The sequence below is a fragment of the Chiloscyllium plagiosum genome, chromosome 41 (assembly GCF_004010195.1).
Source record: "Chiloscyllium plagiosum isolate BGI_BamShark_2017 chromosome 41, ASM401019v2, whole genome shotgun sequence".
In the NCBI taxonomy this organism is placed as follows: domain Eukaryota; kingdom Metazoa; phylum Chordata; class Chondrichthyes; order Orectolobiformes; family Hemiscylliidae; genus Chiloscyllium; species Chiloscyllium plagiosum.
Window position 1 is genome coordinate 4,912,156 of NC_057750.1, and position 9,497 is coordinate 4,921,652.

Below are 9,497 nucleotides of genomic sequence, written 5' to 3' on the forward strand. Positions count from 1 at the left end.
TTTTCCGAACCCTTTCAAGTTTCACAACATCTTTCCGATAGGAAGGAGACCAGAATTGCACGCAATAGTCCAATAGTGGCCGACCCAATGTCCTGTACAGCCGCAACATGACCCCCCAACTCCTGGACTCAATACTCTGACCAATAAAGGAAAGCATACCAAATGCTGCCTTCACTATCTTATCTACCTGTGACTCAAGGAGCTATGAACCTGCACTCCAAGGTCTCCTTGTTCAGCAACGCTCCCTAGGACCTTATCATTAAATGTACAAGTCCTGCTAAAGTTTGATTTCCCAAAATGTAGCACCTTGCATTTATCTCAGTTAAACGCCACCTGCTACTCAGCCCATTGGCCCATCTGATCAAGATCCCATTGTAATCAGAGGTAATCTCCTTTGCTGTCCATGACCCCTCCAATTTTGATGTCCTCTGCAAACTTAGTGACTATACCTCTTATGCTCACATCCAAATCACTTGTATAAATGATGAAAAGTAGTGGACCCTCTCTGATCCTTGTGGCACTCCAGTGGTCAGTCTGAAAAACAACTCTCTTCCACCACCCTCTATCTTCTACCTTTGAGCCAGTTCTGTATCCAAATGGCTAGTTCTCTCTGTATTCAGAGATCTAACCTTGCTAACCGGTCTCGCATGGGGAACCTTGTTGAATGCCTTACTGACGTCCATATAGATCACATCTACTGCTCTGCCCTCTTCAATCCTGAGGTTTTTTGAAGTAACAATTAAGTTTGAGACATGATTTCCCACGCACAAAGCCATGTTGACTATCCCTAATCAGTTCTTGCCTTTCCAAATACATGTACATCCTGTCCCTCAGGATTCCCTCCAACAACTTGCCCACCACTGAAGTCAGGCTCACAGGTCTATAGTTCCCTGGCTTGTCCTTACCACCCTTCTTAAACAGTAGCACCACATTAGCCAACCTCCAGTCTTCTGGCCCCTCACCTGTGACTATCAATGATACAAATACCTCAGCAAGAGGCCCAGCAATCACTTTCCTAGCTTCCCACAGTTCTGGGGTACAACTGATCAGGTGCTGGGGATTTATCCACTTGTGTTTCAAGACATCCAGCACTTCCCCCTCTGTAATGAACATTTTCAGGATGTCTCCATCTATTTCCCTACATTCTATACCTTCCATGTCCTTCACCACAGTAAACACTGCAAAATACTCGTTTAGTATCTCTTGCGGCTCCACACAAAGGCTGCCTTGCTGATCTTTGAGGGGCCTTATTCTCTCTCTCGTTACCCTTTTGTCCTTGATGTATTTGTAAAAACTCTTTGGATTCACCTTGACTCTATTTGCCAAAGCTATCTCATGTTCCCTTGTTGCCTCCTGATTTCCCTCTTAAGTATACTCCTACTGCCTTTATACTCTAAGGGTTCATTCAATCTCTCCTGTCTATACCTGATATAGGCTTTCTTTTTTTGTGAACCAAACCCTCAATTTCTTTAGTCATCCAGCATTCCCTACACTTACCAGCCTTTCCTTTCACCCTGACAGGAATATACTTTGGATTCTAGTTATCTCATTTCTGAAGGCTTCCCATTTTCAGCCATCCCTTTACCTGCAAACATCTGCCCCCAATCAGCTTTTGAAAGTTCTTGTTTCATAACTGTCAAAATTAGTCTCCCTCCAATTTTAGACCAGATCTGAAAGTTTAAATTCTATCCTTTTCCATCACTATTTTGAAACTAATAGAATTATGGTCGCTGGCCCAAAAGTGCTTCCCCCACTGACACTTCGATCACCTGCCCTGCCTTATTTCCCAATAGTAGGTCAAGTTCTCTAGTAGGTACATCCACCTACTGAATCAAAACATTGTCTTGTACACACTTAAGAAATTCCTCTCCATCTAAACCCTTAACACTATGGCAGTCCCAGTCTGTTTGGAAAGTTAAAATCCCCTACCATAACTACCTTATTATTCTTCCAGATAGTGGAGATCTCCTTACAAATGTTTCTCAATTTCCCTCTGACTATTAGGGGGTCTATAATACAATCCTAATAAGGTGATCATCCTTTATTTCTCATTCCATCCAAATAACTTCCTTGGATGTATTTCCAGCAATATCCTCCCTCAGTACAGCTGTAATGCTATCCCTTATCAAAAACACCACTCCCTCCTCTCTTCCTTCCCTTTCTATCCTTCCTATAGCATTTGTATCCTGGAACATTAAGCTGCCAGTCCTGTCCATCCCTGAGCCATGTCTCTGTAATTGCTATGATATCCCAGTCCCATGTTCCTAACCATGCCCTGAATTCATCAGCTTTCCCTGTACGGCCTCTTGCTTTGAAACAAATGCAGTTTAATTTCAGTCCTACCTTTTTTTGTTCTCTGCTTTTATCCCTGACTGTTTGACTTGCTTCTGTTCTCAACTGTACCAGTCTCTGATTGATCTTTCCTCACTATCTCCCTGGGTTCTTCCACAAACCCCCCCACTTTATAATTTAAGTTCTCCCGAGCAGCTCTAGTAAATCTCCCTGCCAGTATTAGTCTGCTTCCAATTCGGATGCAATCTGTCCATGTACAAGTCAATTCTACCCCAAAGGAGATTCCAATGATCCACAAAATGTGAATCCTTCTCCCATACATATGCTCCTCAGCCATGCATTCTCTGCTCTATCCTCCTATTCCCGACTTCATTAGCTTGTAGCACCGCGAGTAATCCAGGGGGACAAATTTTTCAATGAATTTAAAATTCATGGCCTAAAGAATTGTGTTTATCTCACTAATTTTTTTTCTTCTTGCTCTAGTAACTCCTGAGGTTATGAGACACGGGTAAGCAATTTATAGTCTTTATGTAAAACTGTCAAATTTATTTAGTCAACAGTGCAAAAAGGAGTACTGCATTGTTACTGCCTGTACCTCTATTGAGTTGGTTAGCTTAGTTGGATGGACTTGTAGCTTACAATGCAGAAATAGCAAAAGTGTAGGTTCAATTCCTGCACTGAGGTTACCTTGAAGGACTGTCCTTAAGATCTCTTGCTGAGGCATTGTAATCCACTGGTTAAGCCGTCTCATGAAGAAGAGTAACTTTACCTGTCTGCAAGGGCTTCTTAGATTCCAGGAATGAAAATAATGTTTCACACTGCTGTAAATGCAATGTATAAAATTAAGAGGCTTAACATTACAGCGCTTTAGAATTTGAGTTGCAAGCTTTAGGGGGAGTGAATTGCATGGAGATAGAGAAATTTGCTAATTTTAAAGGGCTTCGAAAATTGTTTAGCCCAGTGAGCAATCTCAGTTTCTAACACTGATCAACATTTAGGGCATTAACAAATCCAGGGATGTATTAGATCAGCTATGATTGTATTGACTTGTAGAGCAGGTTCAAGGAATCAAAACCACTCCCTCCAGCTCCCACTTCATTAGTAAATGAAAGCCTTTCAGCCTACTGGCCTGACTTCTCAGTGGGTGAGAAATCTTGAGGTGGTCCCTACATAAATTCAAGTTTTGTGTTCTGTAAATAGTGCTCATCTTCTGTGAACAAACATTGAATATATTTATTTCAAATCAGTTTTAATTTTAATCAGTATTCATAATTTTAAAATACTTTGACTTATTTAAAATAACTGCTTTCAAGAGTTTGTTTTAAAGATTGAATCCTTATTGGTGGACAGCACAGTGGTTAGCACTGCTGCCTCAGTGTCTGAGACCCAGGTTCAATTCCTGCCTCAGGCAACTGTCTGTGTGGAGTTTGCACACTGTCTGCGTGGGTTTCCTCCAGGTGCTCCAGTTTCCTCCCACAGTCCAAAAATGTGCAGGTTAGGTGAATTGGCCATGCTAAATTGCCCATTGTGATAGGTGAAAGGGTAAATGTAAGGGAATGGGTCTGGGTGGGTTGCTTTTCAGCAGGTCGGTGTGGACCTGTTGGGCCAAAGAGTCTGTTTCCACACTGTAAGTAATCTAATCTAATCTATTTCCTTCTAGTTCCAAAGTCTGAAAAAGGACTTGGAGGAAGAATTTCCAGATCAACTGGAAATCGTAAGTGAAGGCTTGACCGAAAATATTCGGCTTGAGTTGATTGCTATTTAATGTTGTTTTAACTTTGAACTTTTTCTCAAAACAAACACTAGTAATGACACTTGGACTTCAGTAAATCTCATTGCCTTGATCAAAAATTGACCAGTTAATATAGTTCTAAAGAATATATCTTTTCTAGCCTAATACCAAGTTCAGGTTGATAACAGTCCTATAAAGTGCCTTGGGTGCTTTCACACCACAACTGCTAATAGAAATGTAAAAAGTTTGACTTGCATCTGCCTGCTTACAATTAACCTATACAGCACAGACAGAGGCCCTTCGGTCCACCTTGTTAATGCCAACTAGGGATCTTGAATTAACCTAGTCCCACTTTCCAGTAGTTGGCCCATCATCCCTCTGAACCCTTCCTATTCATATTCCCAGCTGGATGCCTTTTATAAATGTTGTAATTGTCTGAGACAAAACAAACTTTAATATTTCTGTTGTGGTTCTGTTTGCCGAGCTGGGAATTTGTGGTGCAGACGTTTCGTCCCCTGTCTAGGTGACATCCTCAGTGCTTGGGAGCCTCCTGTGAAACACTTCTGTGATGTTTCCTCCGACATTAATAGTGATTTGTATCTGCCGCTTCCGGTTGTCAGTTCCAGCTGTCCACTGCAGTGGCCAATATATTGGGTCCAGGTCAATGTGCTTATTGATTGAATCTGTGGATGAGTGCCATGCCTCTAGGAATTCCCTGGCTGTTCTGTTTGGCTGGTCCTATAATAGTAGTGTTGTCCCAGTCGAACTCACTCATGTTGCTTGTCATCTCTGTGTGGCTACTAAGGATAGCTGGTCATGTTGTTTCGTGGCTAGTTGATGAAACAACATGACCAGCTATCCTTAGTAGCCACACAGATGACAAGCAACATGAGTTCGACTGGGACAACACTACTACTATTATAGGACCAGCCGAACAGCCAGGGAATTCCTAGAGGCATGGCACTCATCCACAGATTCGATCAATAAGCACATCGACCTGGACCCAATATACCGGCCACTGCAGCGGAGAGCTGGAACTGACACTGGAAGTGGCAGATACAAATCACTATAAATGCCAGAGGAAAGATCAGTGTTTCACAGGGGGCTCCCAAGCACTGAGGATGTCACCTAGACAGGGGATGAAACGTCTGCAACACAAATTCCCAGCTCGGCAAACAGAACCACAACGAGCACCTGAGCTACAAATCTTAACTTTATTTCTAAACATCGTCTTTAGTCGTAGTGCTTTTTAAGTCTCTCTCTCTCTCATGCTCTCCTTGCTGACTTCTCAGCAGAGTCCTAGAGACAGCACTAACAAAATGGTGTGACAGCTAAAAGTTCTGTGGATAGAATGTTAAATACTCATTTTAATAAATGCTTTGGTTTCCTTTGGATTCCTCTTCCACCTGAGTTTTTTGAAAACTAGATTGAACAGTACACTGTCTAAAACCAAAGCAAACACTGTGTTAACTCTGGTGCCACATTACAAATTTTCAATAGCCTAAAAGGAAATTTCAAATGAGGATGAGTGGACACCTATGTAGATACATGATTCATGTTCTGACAAATTTTGCTAAACACTTCAGAACTTTTAAATCAAGTTGATGATCAATTGAAATATCTGCTTTTACAATATTGCTGACTCTTTTGATTTTTGCATTTCAAAACCGGGGTCCTCTCCCAGTGTAAGATGTTGATTTAACATTATACAAGGTATTCAATTTTTTTTTTTCAAAAAATGTTGGAGTTGATGTATTATTTATTTCAATTTGTTCTCTTCAGACTGGAACTAAAGTCTCAGGCAAAACAGATGATTTTGAAGTTTACTTGCAGGACTCCAAAATGCTTCTGCATTCTAAACTGGTTAGTAAATATTTTTCTGCCTTTGTACATAGGGGTTCTCCAGTGGATTCATAGGATTGTGCTGTGTAATCCTTCACTGAGAGCTGAAGATACCTGGGCTGCTTATTGGGTGTCTACACCTCTCAATAGAGTTTAAATCTTTTCATTCTCTCCTTGCTGCACACTCCTGTTGAACATTTACTTCTGGATTTAGCACAAAAATAGTGCTTAAGCTGACAGGGATGCCTTTTAACTTGCCTCATTAATGAATGACCACAAGTTTGAAATGTGACACATCAACCACTGACTAGAAACAAATGAAATTTTTGAAGAAGCATTACAATCTCTAAGGTGTGGAAGTAGGCAATTCAGCCCATCAAATCCACAATGACCTTCCAAAATAACATCCCACCCTATCCCTGCAATGCCCATGGCTAAACCACCTAGCCTGCCCATTCCTGGATACTATGCACAATTTAACAATCCACCCTAACCTGCACATCTTTGAACGGTAGGAGGAAACTCAGGAAGACATGGGGCAAACATGGAAATTCAGTCACCCAAGGGTGGAATCAAACCTGGGTCCCTGACATGAGGCAGCAGTGCTAACCACAGCCATCCTATCTATGAAACTAATCCAAAGTATCAGTTCCAATCCCACCCTGGCAGTTTGACATTCCATATTTACTTTTCAAAACTTGGAATCAAATGTCCAGGACATTTTGTCTTTAAACACCTGTTTCACAAATGCAGTTTTGAGGTTTCTTGCTTTGCTTACTCAGACTTCTTGGTTTTTTTGGAAGGTGTGGTGTTAGCTTTTTTGTAGTCAGTTCTTGACTGATTTTAGGCTAGATGGCAAAAGCACATCAAGAGGAAACCACTACCATGGCAACTGGGGATAGGCAATAAAGACCAGCAGACACCTACATGCTGAGGAGCAGTTAAATCCCACTCTTCAGTTATCCAGTGTGTTGCCATGAGTTTTGCATTTTACCATAGACTCCTGTATAGATTGATCTCAAATGCAAATAGACTCCTTATTTTGGCTGAAAACTCTTTTCTATTTTCCATATCTTGTGTATAAGTCAACCCTACTAGATTCCGTTACAAACCTCTTACAAAGGAAACTGCATGTTCCATTAACCCACTTAAACAAAATCACATACATTCATATTGATAACTCTAACTCTATTGGTTGCTATTTGTTTGTTTACCACATTGTCTTTGGCAGTCTGTCCATGTTAAGTTACAATTTTAATTGTGCCATTATATCTGAATATAAGTGAGCTATGTTAGCTACATATATCGTCAATTCTTTGACAAATTTGTTAATGTTGCTGAGGTTCATAACTAACAGACAAGAGTAAATGGGAAGGAAATGGAAGAATTTGGCAAGAAAGTTCAAGACACTTGATGAATATTACATTCTGATTAAGTGTGCCATTATACCAGGCCATGACTATGTTGAACAGTGTGTTTTGCAGGATTTCAATGAATCTTTGACTTGTTAAATTTTCATACTGGTATCTTTACCCAATAATTGCCTTTACCATAATTCATTGTTTTTCTTTACCTGGGATTGATTGTGATCAAATCTAATTTTGCTAAGAATTCAATATTTTGAACTGCAGCATGAATTTCAGCACAACTTTTTTGTCTGTATATTAGTTGACCCTCTAAACTGAACCTTTAAAAATACTCAATTCAACTTGTACATGAGTATACAGTGTTTGCAAATTATCTCACTAAGTAATAGAGACTCCCTCTTATGTTCTCCTGGTGGGGAATGCACTAGAGGACTTCACACTGGCTCACTCCTTCATTATGTGATTACCTAAGTCTAGTTGTGAAAATGTTCCCACGCAAAATATTTTTGCTCCAAGCAAACTTTGATAGCCTTGAATGAGTTGTCACTAAATTTTATAGTGATGTTTCTGTGGGCCTTTTATCCACTGGGACGATTCTTCCCAAATTTATTTCTTCAATCCCATTTGAGGCTTCAAAAATTGTCACCTCTCCTTGGCAAGAGGGGGTGGGTAGAAATTGGAAGCCTTTCAGGTGGGGACAAAGTCAGAGCTCCCCAATAGCCATTGATGCCTCTTTATAGAGCTTGTGACCCTCTAGTATCAGCTGGAACTTCAATGTCAGCCCTGAACCCACCCTAAGGAAGCATTTCACTCTATATGAAACAAACCTGATCCATTTCAGAAGTCAGGCTGCAGATGAGTATTTTAGATAGCTTTCAATAAAGGTCCTGGAACTGCAAAACTAATCTTTTCTACTGTCCAAACTCTTTCCTTTTTAAAATAAAAAGTATCCCTTCACTTTCAAAAGATTTTTCATTTTTAAAATAGGGTTGACTTGAGTCTAACGTTTTTTTTCTTCAAAACTCACTAATATTGATTAGTCTCTCCCCTTCCCAGACCCTCCCTGTACTTCCAGTACATGGTTGGGGAAAAAAAATCAGTACTATAAAAACCTAATTTTTTTTAAATTCCAAGTTAGAATTGTTTGCTATTTATACTCTCTTTTTCTGTTCCAACTTTAAACTTAATCAACTTTTTACCAATTTAAAAACCATTCCTATGAACTCAGTCAATGAATGCATTTTTTTCTTTTCTCCACAGACAGGAGATGGCTTTGTTGACAACAGTTCCAAGCTTGACAAACTCTTTAGAAAAATTCAAGCAGCTCTCGACTCTAACAAAAAGTAAAAGCTGTAATTACATTGGGTGAGACAGCAATTTTAAAACTTACTGGTGGCTAAATATGTTGATTATATTGAGCTGCTGTTTCAGGAAAGTCCAGAGTGGTTACTAACTGGTTAGCACAGGCTATCTCGTGTACAGTCATTAAAATTGTGTCCCAAGCGCTACTATTTTCTCCCTACACTTCTCGTCCTTTATGTCCACTTTCAAGGAACCCCTTGTGTTGCCACACTGTCCTAATACTGAAGCGGTATTGACAAGTGTTAAATAACTACTTCTGGGTTTGATCATCTCTCTGGCCAGAGAATCAAATTTGTGACTCCGGATTAGTATGTACAGGGGCCAGGGCCAGTGACACTGACACTCCACAATGTACCTGGACTCGCTCGGTTTATCTCATAACTAGTACATATGCAAAGGAATTGAATGAAACAAAGGACGAGTCAACTTTTTCCAATCGGGACATTTTTTGTTGTTTTTGGATTGTGCAAACACTGCTAACCCTTGACAAATCAAAAACCTGTGTAAAATGAGACAACAGGTATCATTCCCTCGCATGTAGGAATGGCTTAATTATTCCATCATGCTGTGCCATTCTAGATCAGGACCCAAGGGGCAAATTTTTCATGCAGAGGGTAATGCGTGTATGGAATGAGCTGCCAGGTGGAAGCTGGTAACGATTACAGCTTTTAAAAGGCATCTGGATGATACATGAATAGGAAGGGTTAAGAGGGATAGGGCCACGTGCTGGCAACTGAGACTAAATTAGGTTAGGATATCCAGGTGGCACATAGTTGGACTGAAGGGGGTGGGTGAGAAAAGAATTGGAACAATGTCTCTCCAGCAGAGAGCTGGCACAAAGTGGGCTAAATGGCCACTGTCTGTAATACAGCCACTTGCAATCATGGGAAGTATTGCGGGTT

General features: G+C 40.5%; 1 long non-coding RNA gene across 1 annotated transcript in view; it reads left to right on the top strand.

Moving 5' to 3' along the window:
* Positions 1–8,519, top strand: part of LOC122542770 — a 10,051-nt gene extending 1,532 nt beyond the window's left edge. The window contains exons 2-5 of the long non-coding RNA XR_006309863.1: positions 2,776–2,800; positions 3,953–4,006; positions 5,807–5,887; positions 8,494–8,519. This is a non-coding gene — a long non-coding RNA (uncharacterized LOC122542770). The remainder of the gene's footprint in view (positions 1–2,775; positions 2,801–3,952; positions 4,007–5,806; positions 5,888–8,493) is intronic.
* The last annotated feature ends 978 nt before the right edge of the window (positions 8,520–9,497 follow it).